Source organism: Papio anubis, chromosome 18, assembly GCF_008728515.1.
Source record: "Papio anubis isolate 15944 chromosome 18, Panubis1.0, whole genome shotgun sequence".
Lineage (NCBI taxonomy): Eukaryota > Metazoa > Chordata > Mammalia > Primates > Cercopithecidae > Papio > Papio anubis.
The window spans coordinates 36,702,554-36,717,915 of record NC_044993.1 but is presented as its reverse complement, the minus strand read 5'-3'; the positions used below and the strand labels follow the sequence as shown (position 1 = coordinate 36,717,915).

At 44.6% G+C, this 15,362-nt stretch overlaps 1 protein-coding gene across 7 annotated transcripts in view; it reads left to right on the top strand.

The window, feature by feature from the left end:
* CHD9 (chromodomain helicase DNA binding protein 9) overlaps positions 1-15,362 on the top strand; it is a 276,773-nt gene that overhangs the window by 64,874 nt on the left and 196,537 nt on the right. The window contains exon 1 of one of the 7 annotated variants that reach the window (XM_003916870.5): positions 10,499-10,636. The exons of 2 other annotated variants lie outside the window; for them this stretch is intronic. The gene's annotated coding sequence lies outside the window, so the exon portion shown is untranslated. Of the gene's footprint in view, positions 1-10,498; positions 10,637-10,723; positions 10,884-12,438; positions 14,375-15,362 lie in introns of those variants that run through there. 4 more of the 7 variants (XM_017953358.3, XM_031658248.1, XM_017953361.2 and 1 more) reach the window with 4 other exon arrangements.

The following is a 15,362-nucleotide window of genomic DNA, read 5'->3' as shown; positions in this document are numbered from 1 at the left end:
CTATAATCCTAGTGCTTTGGGAGACTGAGGCAGGAGGATTGCTTAAGCCTCAGAGTTTAAGACCATCCTGGGTAACATAGCAAGACCCCATCTCCACAAAAAAAATAAAAAATAAAAAATAAAAAATTAGCTGGGCATGGTGGCAATGCCTATAGTCCTAGCTATTCAGTAGGCTGAGGCAAGAGGATCGCTTGAGCTCAGGACTTGGAGGTTGCAACAAACTATGATTGCACCACTGCTCTCTAACCTGAGCAACAGAGCAAGACCCTGTCTCTTAAAAAAAAATTGCACTAGGATGGGTTTCTTCTGGAAATAAAATGCCTGCAATGCCTATAAAACCAGTTGACTGGGGCCGGGTGTGGTTGCTGACACCTGTAATCCCAGCTCTTTGGGAAGCTGAGGCGGGTGGATCACCTGAGGTCGGGAGTTTGAGACCAGCCTGTTCAACATGGAGAAACCCCGTCTCTACTAAAAATACAAAATTAGCTGGGCATGGTGGCGCATGCCTGTAATCCCAGCTGCTTAGGAGGCTGAGGCAGGAGAATCGCTTGAACCCGGGAGGCGGAAGTTGTGGTGAGCCGAGATTGCACCACTGCACTCCAGCCTGGGCGACAGAGTGAGACTCTGTCTCAAAAAAACAAAACAAAACAAAAAAAAACTAATTGATTGGAAAAGTACATGTTTACAGTTTACAGTTTCCATCAGTTCTTAGGCTAAGTGGTATAGGTCACACCTGTAATCCCAGCACATTGGGAGTCTGAGGTGGGTGGATCACTTGAGGCCAGGAGTTTGAGAGCAGCCTGGCCAACATGGTAAAATTCTGTCTCTACTAAAAATACAAAAAAAGTAGCCAGGTGTGGTGGTGCACACCTGTAATCCCAGCTACTCGGGAAGCTGAGGCAAGAGAATCACTTGAACATGGAAGTTGGAGGCTGCAGTAAGCCAAGATCGTGCCACTGCACTCCGGCCTGGGTGACGGAGCCAGACTCTGTCTCAAAACAAACAAACAAAACATCCTATAAACATACCAATTACAGTACCTGTAAATGAAGGTTAAGTGTTACCAAATTAATAAAAATAATTTATTACTCTTTATTTGCTTTAGAAAATAATTTGCCTTGGGGCCAGAGGACCATATCTATCTTGTTCATTGTTGTATTCCCAGCCTCTAGCATTGTGCCTGAGACATCACAGATCCCCTTTAAATACTTGTTGAGTGAATTCACTTTTTAAATAACAGCCACATTTCATCCTTTTGATCTCTCCAAACTTGATTTAGATGCAACTTCTCCAGGAGTGCTTATGTTACCCAAAGAGAAACAGATGCACAGAGAAGGAATGAGATGCTCGGGGATGTTTTATCAAGGAAACCAGCAAACCTTCTTTTTCCTGAAGACCTTTTAAGATTAGGACAAGCAGCTGTTTATAAAAGTAGAACAGTGTTAAGATTTGAACTGTCAAGTAGGATAATGCTTTGAAGTATATTCCTGGCTAAAAGCAGGGGATAAACTAGATAAAACTTGGAGACTCTTAAGACCTGTCCCTGATTAAATGGGCCTACGAGTGAGAATCTGAAGAACAGCTCTCTGGCTGAACGTATCCTTTGGATGTTGTTATTACCAGCGGCCTCTAGATTTGAGAACAGTGCTGAGCATGCTTTTAAATGATCTTTGAGGTACTTTAAGCTACCCATAGCTGAAAGCATACCTAGCCCTCATTTCTGTTTGCTTGAACAAGAGCCTGAAAAAGAGGTCTAAAGAACTTTCTAGTGATGTCCTTCACTCCTGTTCCAAAAAGAACCTGTGTTCTTCACCGAGTTAAGGAAATCTCACAACTCCCAGGGGCTAATGTGGAGTTCATTTTCACTTACTGCTGAATCAACTGAAGTTCCTTTCAGAGTCTTTTCCTAGAGTGGAAAAGTATCTGAGCTCTTCAACCTACTATTCATTAGTGCTAAGAGACGAAAATCATGTTAGAATCTATAATGTAATGGAGCATAAAACATTTAAGTTATGAATCTGCATAAAATGTGTAAAAGATGAAAAAAGCATACTTTAATGTTTATCAGTACTTATTGATCAGTGAAAGAACATTTTCATTAATGCCTCAGCCTGTGAATGGATGTCAATAAAGATGAGTAAGAAGGTATTTAATATACACACACTTGTTCAATATTTATTATATGTTTATTATTCATAATTTTTTATTATTTATATGGGAATAATAACCTCTTCTGTAGCCAACACAGTACCTACCCTAGTATACATACATGGTGTATTTAAATATGTATTAATTAAGTAAATTATAACAAAGTCACAAAACTGGTGAGCTCAATATAACAAATAACAGTGCCACTACAACAATCTTCAAACTTTAAAAATGATTTACTACGTAACTAATTTTATGAATATAATTAAAATAATCTTTTTGTCTCAACATGTTCATATGTTAGATTCATATATGTCGATTTAATGTTTACAATACTGTAACAAAGTTGGAAACTGCTGACTGGGAATCACTTTTTTTTTTTTTTTTTTTTGAGACAGAGTCTTACTCTGTCACCCAGGCTGGAGTACAGTGGCACAATCTTCTCTCACTGCAAACTCCACCTCCCAGGTTCAAGAGATTCTCTTGCCTTAGCCTCATGAGTAGCTCAGATTACAGGTGTGCACCACCACACCCAGCTAATTTTTATATTTTTAGTAGAGATGGGGATTCACCATGTTGGCCAAGCTGGTCTCGAACTCGCACCCTCAGGTGATCAATCTGCCCTGACCTCCCAGAGTGCTGGGATTACAGGCGTGAGCCACCATGCCCAGCCTAGAATCACTTTTTTTTTTTTTAACCAGCTTTATTGAGATAGTATTTACTTGACAAAATTTATATTTCAGTGGTTTCTAGTGTATTCAGAGTTGTGGAAGTATCTCCACAATCTGATTTTAAAACTATTTCATTGCCTCCCAGAAGAAACCCTGTACATAGCTATTAACAGTCACTCTCGATTCTTCACCCCCCTTCTCCCATGTCAGCCCTAAGCAACCACTGATCTACTTTCTGTCTACTTTCTTACTTTATTCTGCACATTTCATATAAATATAATCAAACAGTCAAGCCTTTTATATCTGGCTTTCATACTTTTTATTTTTTAACTTAATTTTTTTTTTTTTTGAGACAGAGTTTTGCTCTATCACCCAGGCTGGAATGCAGTGGCTATATCTTGGCTCACTGCAACCTCTGCCTCCTGGGTTCAAGCGATTCTTCTGCCGAAGCCTCCTGAGTAGCTGAGATTACAGATGCACACCACAACGCCTGACTAATTTTTGTGTTTTTAGTAGAGACAGGGTTTCACCATGTTGGCCAGGCTGGTCTCGAACTCCTGACCTCAAGTGATCCGCCCACCTCGGCCTCCCAAAATGCTGGAATTACAGGCATGAGCCACCACGCCCGGCCTAATTTTTAAAAAATTAAACGTCTGTGTAATAATTTTGCCTTCTGAGTTGGCTTTCTAGGGAATGTATCTGGCTTTTATCACTTAAAATTATGTTTTCAAAGTTCATCTGTATTGTACTATCAGTACTTAATCTTTTTTTTATGGCTTAATAACATTCCAGTTTGTATATATACCATTTTTGTTTATCCAGTCATCAGCTGATAGACATTTGGGTTGTTTCCACTTTTGGGCTATTGTGAATCATGCTGCTGTGAACATTTGTATGTAAGTTTTTGTGTGGACATACGTTTTCATTTTTCTTGGGTTGCTGGGTTATATGGTAACTATGTTTAACTTTTTGAAGCACTGTTTTCCAAAACAACCATCATTTTACATTCCTACCAGCAATGTACCAGGGTTTGAGGGTTCTAATTTCTCTGCATCTTCAATTACACTTTGTATTAGTCTGTTCTCATGCTGCTAATAAGGACATACTCGAGTAGGGTAATTTATAAAGAAAAAGGGGTTTAATGGACTCACAGTTCCACAGGGTTGGGGAGGCCTCACAATCATGGTGGAAGGCAAAGGAGGAGCAAAGTCACATGTTACATGGTGGCAGGCAGGAGAGAGAGCATGTGCAGGTTTTATAAAATCATCAGATCTGGTGAGACTTAATTTTTTTTGTTTGTTTTTTGGAGGCAGAGTCTCGCTCTGTCACCCAGGCTGAAGTGCAGTGGCATGATCTTGGCTCATTGCAACCGCTGCCTCCTGGGTTCAAGTGATTCTCCTGCCTCAGCCCCCAAGTAGCTGAGATTACAAGTGCCACCACTATGCCCAGCTGATTTTTTGTATTTTTAGTAAAAATGGGGATTTCACCATGTTGGCCAGGGTGGTCTTGAATTCCTGATCTCTGGTGATCCGCCCTGTTTGGCCTCCCAAAGTGCTGGGATTATAGGTGTGAGCCACCACACCCAGCCTCATGAGACTTACTATCACGAGAACAACACGGGAAAGACCCACCCTCATGATTTAATTACCTCCCACTGGGGCCCTCCCACTACACGTGGGAATTATGAGAGCTACAATGCGAGATTTGAGTGGGGACACAGCCAAACCATATCACACTTATATTGTTTGTCTTTTTTATTGTAGCCATCCTGATGAGAGTGAAGTGGTATCTCATTGTGGTTTTGATTTGCATTTCTCTAACAACTAATGTGTTGAGCATCTTTTCATGTGCATATTGGCTATTTGTAGATCTTGTTTGGAGAAATGTCTACTCAGATACTGTGACCACTTTTTAATTGGATTATTATGTCTTTGTTGTTTAGTTATGAGTGCTCTTTATATATTCTGCATACCAAACCCTTACCAGATACAGACTGTCCCTACCTTATCATGGTTCAACTTAGGAACCATGTCACCCAGGCTGGAGTGCAGTGGCACAATCTCAGCTCACTGCAACCTCCGCCTCCCAGGTTCAGGCAATTCTCCTGCCTCAGCCTCCCAGGTAGCTGGGATTACCGGCACGTGCCAACATGCCTGGCTATTTTTTTGTGTGTTTTTAGTAGAGATGGGGTTGGCCAGACTGGTCAACCATGCTGGCCAGGCTGGTCTCGAACTCCTGACCCCAGGTGATCCGCCTCGGCCTCCCAAAGTGGTAGGATTACAGGCGTGAGCCACTGCGCCCAGCTGACTTATGATTTTTTGACGTTGCAGTGGTGCTAAGGTGATACGCATTCAGTAGAAATTGTACTTTGAATTTTGAATTTTTATCTTTTCCCAGACTAGTGATACATAGTAGATAATCTGTCATGATGGCTCAACTTTCAGTCAGCCACATGATCACAAAGACAAACAACCCATACTGTATGGTGGGCTGTGTTACCAGATGATTTTGCCCAACTGTAGGCTAAAGTCAGTGTTCTGAGCACATTTAAGGTAGGCTAGACTAAGCTATAATGTTCTATAGGTTAAGTGTATTAGCTGCATTTTCAACTTAAACAGTATTTTCAACTTACAATGGGTTTATCAGGACAAAACTTCATTGTAAGTTGAGGAGCATATGTATTTGATTTGCAAATATTTTCTCTCATTCTGTTTTGTCTTTCTTTGCACTTTCTTAATGGTGTCCTTTGACACTTCTATTTTGATGAAGTTTAATCTACTTTCTGTGGTTTCTTGTATGAAAGTTTTTAATTTTAATGAAGTCTAGTTTATATTTTCTTTTGTCATTTATGCTTTTGGTGTCATATGTAAGAAATCATTGCCTAATCCAAGATCCTGAAGATTTACTTCTGTTTTTCCTCTTAGAGTTTTATAGCTTTACTTCTTACATTTAGGTGTGTGGTCCCTTTTGGTTTATTGTTTTGTGTGGTGTGAGGTAGGGGTCCAACTTCATTCTCTAGTATGTGTATATCCAGCAGTCCCACCATTGGTTTAAAGGACTACTCTTTCCCAATCTAAATGTCTTGGCACTCTTGTTGAAAATCAATTGACCATAAATGTAAGAGTTTATTTCTGGATTCTATATTTTATTCCATTAATCCATATGCCTATCCTTATGCCAGTTCCACACTGTCTTGATTATTATACCTTTATAGTAAGTTTTCAAATTAGGAAGTGTGAGTTCTCCAACTTTCTTCTTTTGACTGTTCTGTGGGTATCACTTTTGCAGGTCTTACTGAGGTAGGATCTAAACCTTAGTTTTGCAGTTTCAGGATCTTTTTTTTTTTTTTTTTGAGATAGGGTTTCTTTATCTTTTCTTTTTCTCTCTTTCTTTCTTTCGTTCTTTCTTTCCTTTTCTTTCTCTGATGGAGTCTCACTCTGTCACCCAGGCTGGAATGCAGTGGTACAATCTCGGCTCACTGCAACCTCTGCCTCCTGGGTTCAAGCAATTCTCCTGCCTCAGCCTCCCAAGTAGCTAGGATTACAGGCGGTGCGCACCACCACACCCAGTTAATTTTTGTATTTTTAGTAGAGACAGGGTTTCCCCACATTGGTCAGGCTGGTCTCGAATTCCCGACCTCAGGTGATCCACCTATCTTGGCCTCCCAAAGTGCTGGGATTACAGGTGTGAGCCACCACACCCAGCTAGGTCTCACTCTTTCACCCAGGCTGGAGTGCAGTGGCGTGATCACAGCCCACTGCAGCCTCAACCTTATGGGCTCAAGTGATCCTCCCAGCTCAGCCTCCCTAGTAGCTGGGACTACAGGAACATGCCACCATGCCCAGCTAATTTTTCTTTTTCTATCGTTTTGCAGAGATAAGGCTTTACCATATTGCCCAGGCTGGTCTCAAGCTCCTGGGCTCAAGCAGTCCACCTGCCTTGGCCTCCCAAAATGCTGGGATTACAGGTGTGAGCCAGCAAATCCAGCTAGTTTCAGGATCTTGATTGTATAAGTTTTCTCCAGAGTGAACAGATACTAAAGCATTGATTCATATTCCTCAAACTTGCAGGAAAACATCACAAATTTACATTGTCAGATATTCTTTTGGTGACCTAAACCAAAATGGTTATACAGGGAATTTTCCATTCCAAGATGCCAAATTAGTTACTAAAATAAACATGCCTGATAAACATGGAATTGGAAACTCAGGCTGAGGAGAAGAATATAGTGTAATGGTTACAAGTTATAGCCTTTGGGGCCAGACAGTTCTAAGTTTGAATATTGTTTCTGTCACTCAATGACTGTGTAACCAGGACAAGATTTTAGACTTATCGGTAAAATTTAGGGGGGGATTCCCTTTCTCAGCGGGCATGGTGGCTCACACCTGTAATCCCAGCACTTTGAGAGGCTGAGGTGGGTGGATCATTTGAGGTCAGGAGTTCAACACAAGCCTGGCCAACATGGTGAAACCCCGTCTCTACTAAAAATGCAAAAATTAGCTGGGTATAGTGGTGCAGGCCTGTAATCCAAGCTGCTCGGGAGGCTGAGGCACGAGAAGCGCTTGAACCTGGGAGGTGGAGGTTGCAGTGCTGGGAGGTGGAAATTGCAGTGAGCTGAGATCGTGCCACTGCACTCCAGCCTGGCCGACAGAGTGAAACTCTGTCAAACAAACAACAACAACAAAATCCATTTCTCATAGAGTAGTTGTGAAGATGAAATGAAATAACAAAATATAAACTTTTAACACCTTGCTTGGGACTAAATTTCAGTAAATGTATCTATGATAGGATGTTTCTTTCAAGGTGTGGAGAGCCACTCTGTCATAACACAGGCTTTCTGGATACACAAATCCCTGTGTCCAGATAACAGGGCCTCTTTAATTGGAAAGACATTGGGTAGGAATGGAGACATTCTTTTTTTTTTTTTTTCTTTTGAGACAGAGTCTCATTCTGTCATCCAGGGTGGAATGCAATGGCGCCATCTCGGCTCAACTCAACCGCTGCCTCCCGGATTTGAGTGATTCTCCTGCCTCAGCCTCCCGAGTAGCTGGGATTACAGGCATGCGCCACCACGCCCAGCTAATTTTGTATTTTTAGTAGAGATGGCGTTTCTCCACGTTGGTCAGGCTGGTCTCCAACTCCCGGCCTCAGGTGATCTGCCGGCCTCGGCCTCCCAAAGTGCTGGGATTACAGGCGTGAGCCACCGCACCTGGCCAGGAATGGAGACATTCTTATTCTGGAGTAGGATTGAGAGACCTAGAGAACGTAGCCACCGCTTGGCTTTAGACAGCCCATTGCCTAGTGGAAATGGTAGGCCAGTGTTGCTAGATTTTGATGTTGTTCGTGATATTGATTCTTGCTAACTTCAATTGCAAAATGTAATATTTACTAATTTGATCCCTAAATTCTGAGATTTAGAGCCATCTTCTGCAACATTTTTCCAGAGTCCCCATACTCAGAAACCACAGTTACTGAGATACCTCCAAAATTTAAGACAGAAGTGAAAACCCTTCACTGACCAGTGAAAATGTCACAAGAACTTATGTACTTAACACAGGAGAACCCCACAGAAAATCTTTTCACAAAATCTGACAGTCTAAGCTAATAAAAGTTTATCAATGTCTAAGTTCATAATGGCATAAAAGCAACAAAAAAGTAGGAAAGAAGATTGTTAGGTAGAAGAATTGAGAAGTGTCAGCCCAGTAGTGAGGAAGGAGATAGCAAAAACAGAAGTTAAAAACAAAACAAAAACACAAAAACCAGCATCCTAGAGACCATTTATTATAGGGACAAATTTTGCATATTTTAGAGAACATTCACTGATTATAATGGCATACAATAATGTTGATAATTCTAGTACTGCTCTTTAATGACCAAGCCTAAATAATTTTCAGAGGGCTGCATTCAAGAAAACATGAACGTTTTTCATTAGATGATGGGGAGGCCACTCAAGTTTTTCGTTTAAGTGGGATATCATTCTGCTGTGATGTCAGATAGATGAGATGTTACTGGCCTTAAATTTGACTCGACAAGTTGAATTTGCAAACTAAAGCACTATTCAAATAAGTAGTGCGGGGGGGGGGGGGGGCCAGAGATAAACTCTTTCTTTGCATTCTTAGTCTAATATGTGGTTGTTATAAGTAACCTTCAGGAAATCAAAGTTGCAATTGTAACCGCCCTTTCAGCAGGGTTTCCTCCCAGCCCTGCCAGTATCTCAGTTAAACAGAGGTATGTTGATCCACTCTGGAGGGCCTTCATGGGGAATATAAAGAATGAAGCTACTTGGCAACTACCATTATGTATACCGCAGCCATTCCATTCTGGCTAGGCATAAACAAGCACAGTGACGCTCCTTAGCGGAGGCTGAAATTCAAGAGATTTCTGTCAACTGTGAACGTGAAATATCACCTTCCCTGGATCTGAAATGGTCAACAGATTTGAACAAACATAAAGTAGGCCGACCGAAGTTCAAACATTTCTTTTGTCTAGCTCACGTTTTCATATGGATTTTAAATTTTTAATTCGGTAGAAAGCTAGCTAAGGACCTGCAAGGAGGAGACCCTTAGAATTTTACAGCTGGAGGACTTATGGAAAACTTGTGCAGCCTCTTCCTTTTACAGAAGGCAAAACCGAGGCCCTGGGACACGCTAGGATTTGATGTAGGTCACTCAGTTAATTCGTGATGGATCGAGAGGGAACCAGGTGTCCAACACTTTCTTAGGCCGGCGGTTTTCCAGTACATCCTCTGCTCCTAAACCAGTATCACCCTCCCCCACGGCTCGCTTGCTCTCTCTTCTTAAATTCTTGCGTTTATTTTTCTCTCCCTTCGTAACTGTGCAATGGAGAACGGGAGCCTGAGCCTGGGGAAGGCTGGGTTGCAGCCGCAGCCTAGGTGCGCGCTCTCCCCTGGCTTGCGGCGTGGGGCTGGGTCTCCGCGGCGGGCGCCGGCCACGGCAGGTGCTGGCACCTGGGCTCAATCGCTGCATCATCGCGGCACCCTCCGTGCTCTCGATTCTACAGCATGGGCGCGTGACACGCAGGTCTCCGCGCGAAAGGAGAACGTGGGGCTAAATCCACGGCTCCCTAAGAAGGACGTCTTTGGAAACCCTTGCCCTTCCTCCGCGGACCCGGGCTGCCCGAGAGATGCCCTGCGTGTGAGTGACCTCGGCGCCGACCCCGCCACTGGTCAGCTCGCGGCTGGGGCGTGCCCTGCCGGGGCCTGACGTGGCGGCGGGACCGCGGGGCGGGCGGCGCGAGGGGAGAGGCCGCCGCGAGGGCGCGGCCTGACGTGGCGGCCGCGGCGGAGCGGCCGGGGGAGCCCGGGCCACTGCACTGCCCGGCGCTCCGGCCAGAGGGCGCCCGGCCCCAAGCCTTCCCCGCCCCGAAGCCGCCCAGGGCTCCGGGAGTAACCGCGCCAGCGATTGGGTCGGCGGCGCGGCGGGGCCATGTTGGAGCGGAGCGGCGACCCCGCCTCTCACCGCCCTCCGCCCTGGGTAGGGCCGCGCCAGGAGGGAAGGGCAGGGGCGAGGGGGATGCTCCTTCTCGGGAAGCCCAACGCGGCTGGAGCCGCGGCGGGAGCGGCGGCGGTCACGGCCGCCCCTCCGCGACCGGGCCAATCAGCGGCACGGGCACAAATATGCAAATAGCGCGCCGGTGCTGCCGGAGTGCCGCTCGCAGGGGCTGGTGGGGTCGCGCTGGGGGAGTGAACTGGGCCAATCAGGCGGGTGCGTGGCGGCGCGGGGGAGGCGGTGCCCCTTCACTCCTCCCTCCACTCCCTCCCGGCCCCGCGCTGACAGGGGGGCCTGGCCGCGCAGCCGGTAAGTGTCGCCGCCACCGCCGCTCGCCGCTACCACCCACCGCCTCGGGCGTGGGGAAGAAGCCCGGGGGCACAGCGGGGCAGCGGCCGCTGCTCAACTGGTGGGGTGATGCGGGGGCGGGTCGTGTCAGCCGGGTGGTCGCCTGAGGCCGCCCCCGCCCGGCCAGCCGCGCGTGTCAGTCTCAGTCGAGGCAGGGGGCGGCGGGGGCGCCTCAGTCATGGCGAAGCGCGAGAGTCAGCGAGCGGCGGTGAGTACGTGCAGCCGCCGCTGCCGCCGCCGCTCGGCCGGAGGCGGGGGGGTCGGGGCAGGCGGGGCCGCGCCGCTGCCTGAGGTGAGGGGCCCGGGGCCGGGGCCGGGCGGGCGGGCTGGCCCGCGGGGAGGCCGGGGAGGGGGCGCTGACCGCACGTGCGGCCCAGCCAGCCCGCGGCCCGCCCCGCGCCTGTCATGGCTGCGGGCTGCTGCCCCCGCCCCCCGGCCCGCAGCCCCCGGGGTCGGGACTCGGCCGCCGCGCCTGTTGCGTCGGGTGGAGGTGAGAGCCGGGCGGCCAGGGCGTGGGGAAGGCGGGCCCCCTTCCCCGCCCAGCGCGAGATCGGGGCCTCCCCCGGGTGGGTTCCCTCCCGAGGGTCGGGCTTCCCTCCATCCTGCAGCCTCTTCCCCCGCCTGTGCCGTCTCGCCTCCGTGACTCATGACAGGGCGTCCCGCGCGGGCACCAGATGTCCCGGAGCACGGGACGCCCCCGGCGCTTTCCCAGGCCTTGTCTCACGGTTCCGACCGCAGTGCCTTCCCCGCGATCCTTCACCCCGAGTGCCGCTCCCCGTCTGCAGCGTGGCCCGGACCCCGCAAGCCCCCGTGTGTGCGGCCGTGGTCGTTTTCTGGGTGCCTGGGTGTGGGACGTGCGGGGTGGCTCCAGGGCTCTCTGCGTGGACATCCAGCCCAAAGCCAAGCACGACCCGGAAAGCCCGGGTGTCTCACTGGCTGTCACAGCTGCCAGCTTAGACTGGTTTCTGTTTGTTCTCATTTTTATTTTTTTAATCTTTTTTTTTTTTTTTTTTGGCGGGGGGTTGGTTTGCTTTTTTTTTTTTAAAGAAAAATAAAACTTTTCAGAACAAAGTAGATGAGAATTTTGTTGTTGTTGTTGTGATATTTAACAGTGTTACAGTTACTTTCCTGAAAGTCTGGGATTTGACGCTATTGTGACATTTATTTATGTGAAATATTCATACCTAAGAATTCCCCTGTATTAAATAAAGTTATTTTCATTAATAAAATTACTATCAGCATTTAGTTTCTCAATTTTGCATGCTGCTTTGCACCTTTTCCTTTTTTCCAGTTCTCCTTAAAATCTCCATTTCTACTTAACCAGCTATGGTCTTAAATGAAAAGAAGGCTTATCTTGTGTAATGTTACTCTCTCCCTAGACTCTAGATAACTGTAGAGGTAGTTTTAAAAAGAATCACTAGGTCTGCAAACACTTGAATGTACAAAAGCTGAATTTAAAGGAGGATTCTACATTGCAGAGGGAGGAGTTTGTTTTTGTTTTTTGCAATGCGAAAGGATGATCATAGTGTTTTTCTTTTCTCTTGGGTTTACAGAATGTGAATTTAGAGATGCTGTGTTGTAACAGCAGGCCACACAGAGCCTTACGTTCGATATATGATAAGTATTTGTTAAATAAAAGACTTCTATTGCTCGAAGCAAATTCTATCTGTATTGTGTATCTTCAAATACTTTCCATTTCTTATCATTCTTCTTCTTTTTTTTTTTTTTGGTATTGAGACAGAGTCTCGCTCCGTCACCCAGGCTGGAGCGCAGTGGCGCCATCTGGGCTCACTGCAACCTCTGCCTCCCAGGTTCAAGCAGTTCTCCAGCCTCAGCCTCCCCAGTAGCTGGGATTACAGGTGCACGCCACCATGCCCGGCTGTTTCTTCTATTGCTTTAAAAATTCACGTTACGTAGTTATAGTTTACCACAAAGTATTGGCAGGTCTGTGTCCTTGGAGAGTTTCCTATAAACTACAGACCACATAATGTAGACGTGAAGTCTGTGTTACAGACGTGAAGTGTATTGGGAAGAGTGGTTGCCTCCTAGTTTTGGTTAAGGGTAACTCATTCCTGAACAGTTTCAGGTAAGTATGTATAGTATTGTAGTTAAAAACAGCAACAACAAAAAACCCTTGTGATTGATTGACAAGGAGATTATATCCTAAGGGCACAGGAAATAACATAAGATAAAAGCAATGCTAGTTAAAAACGGTACTAAGTTAGGTGTGTGAGCAAGCTGCTTTAATCGGGGGCTGCTCTAATAGGGAGGCTGATGCAGGAGAATCACTTGAGCCAGGAGTTCAAGTCCAGCCTCGGCAACTTAGTAAGACTGCATCCCATCTCTATTAAGAAAAACAAAATTGTGATGCTTTTATAACCAGTAAAATCCTCTTCTTCGATAGAGTGCTGGCTACAGAGAATCGGGACTTTGTCACTTAACTGTGTAGATAATATTCAAGTTTCTTGACATCTGTGAGCCTTAGTTTTCTCCTGTATAAAACTTTGTTTCCTCCAGTTTTACTATTGTAGGATTCTAAGTATCCCATGAGGTCTATCCTCTGAAATAAAAAATATTATGGGGTGGGCAGGTATGAATACAGATAGAAAACCGTGTCCATGGAAAAAGCCCATGACGAGGTAAGATTAAGGAAACCATAGAATTTTCAACTTGGAAGTATCTTTTAGAAACTTTTAACTCCAAACTTATTATCTAATGCAACCAAATGCTTTCTACAAGGCACTGTGCTAGACCCTCCTGGTTTACCTCTGGAAACAGGATAGAACTGAAGGATGGGCTAAATATATGAATTCAGGAGGCAAGAACTGAAGTAGGAATACAGATTTTAAAGTAAAATCCATTGAATCTATCAGTAGTAAAATAAAATTTTGGTACATGTGAAAAGTTTAGATTTTCTAAAGATGTGTTTATTGATCGAAATGTCATAGAGGAAAAAGCTTACCCCCCATAAATAACAGAGAAGAAAAATGAAATCCTAGAAAGTCTATAAAGAAAAACTATGACTGAATTAATCTACTGGGGAAATTTCATCAGGTAATGAGTGAATAAAAACACAGGTAAGAATATGGAAACTTGAGGCAGTTGGTCAGAGTAAAAACTAATGGAAGCATGTTGTAAGTGCTTGGAAAACTTCAGAAGCCAAAGATTGGAGTCAGAAGAGATTTATGGATACTGATGAGATAGAGTTATTTTAACCTTTTAAATTCTTTGAAGTTGTCTTTACGTGGGATATACATTTCTTATATGAGATTTAGCTTTTTTTACACTTATTTATGTTGCAAATTTAAGGTGCCACATTCCAGTTTTATAACTGTTCTCTATCACTTTGCGCTTCTGTTTACTTCCTTATTTGGGCTTCACTCCCTTTTCCACCTCTTGGAATTTTACCAGTCTGTGAATGCTCAGGTCAAATTCCACCTTGTGAATAAAATCATATCTTGTCCTTGTAGCCCTTAGGGATTTCTCCTTCCCGTGAGATCTTAGTATTATTATTTGTCGCACTCATTTGACATACCATGTACAACTTCCTGACATTTCCTCTGTTGAATTGTCTTTGAGCTTTCAGAAACACTTTTTGCTCCTTTCTTTTAGAAACAGTTGGAAAGCTGATCAAGTGACAATGGGAGACCCAGAGAAGGGGAAACTACTTCGAACTGTAATTTATTCTCTGGACTCAAAGTAATTCACATCCATTTATTCATTAAACATATATATTTTGAAGTGCTCCCTTAATTTATGATGTATGTATTAAGTACATAATAAGTGATCCCTGCCTTCATGGAACCTACCATCTAGCAGTGCAAACAGATAAAGAACAAGTAAATAAACAAATGTAAAATTACAACTTATGATCAGTTCAGTGAAAGAAAAGAACAGAGTGCTGTGGTGGAGAAAATGGGGAGAAATTAATGTTGCATGCTCAGAGAAGGCTTCCCTCAGTTGGTGATACTAAGTGGAAACAATAAGAAGACAGGTCAGAAGATAAAAGAGTTTCTTGGAAGAGAGAAAGATATATTTGAAGGCTATGACACAGGAAAGAACTTAATATTTGAAAGAAATGAAAAGTTCAGGGTGGCAGAAGCATAATAATAAGGCAGAAAGCCATATGAGCTGAAATGAGAGATAGAAAGCAGATTATACAGGGCCTTGTAGGGCATATTAAAGACTTAACAGGTTTTACTAAAGACATTGCAGTTGTTGAAGATTTTTAATTAGAGAAATGATACGCTTTAATCTACATTTTAAAAATGCTACTTTGAGAATGGATTGGAGAAAGGCAAGGGTGAAAGTAAAGATATTGTAATACTACAGTAGTCCAGGAAAAACATGATAGTAGCCAGATTATACGTATATTTTAGAGAGGAGATGGTGAGGTGTGGAGGAGGAACAACTGACAGATTCATGATGGATTGGATGTGAGAAGAAAAGTGTCAAAAATGATTTCCTGGTTACTGGCTTGAGGAAGTAGATAGTTGGTGGTGTGTGATTTACTGAGATGAGGAAGATGAGGGAAAGGAAAGACTTGGCAGGAAAACAAGTTGTGAACACCATCCCTGGACAAGTGCTTCAGAAGAAGTCTGCCTTTATCTGAATGATGAGCACCTTAGAATAGGTTTAGCTGGAAGTGTGATACCATACAATGACATATTCATACTGTGTTGAGAGG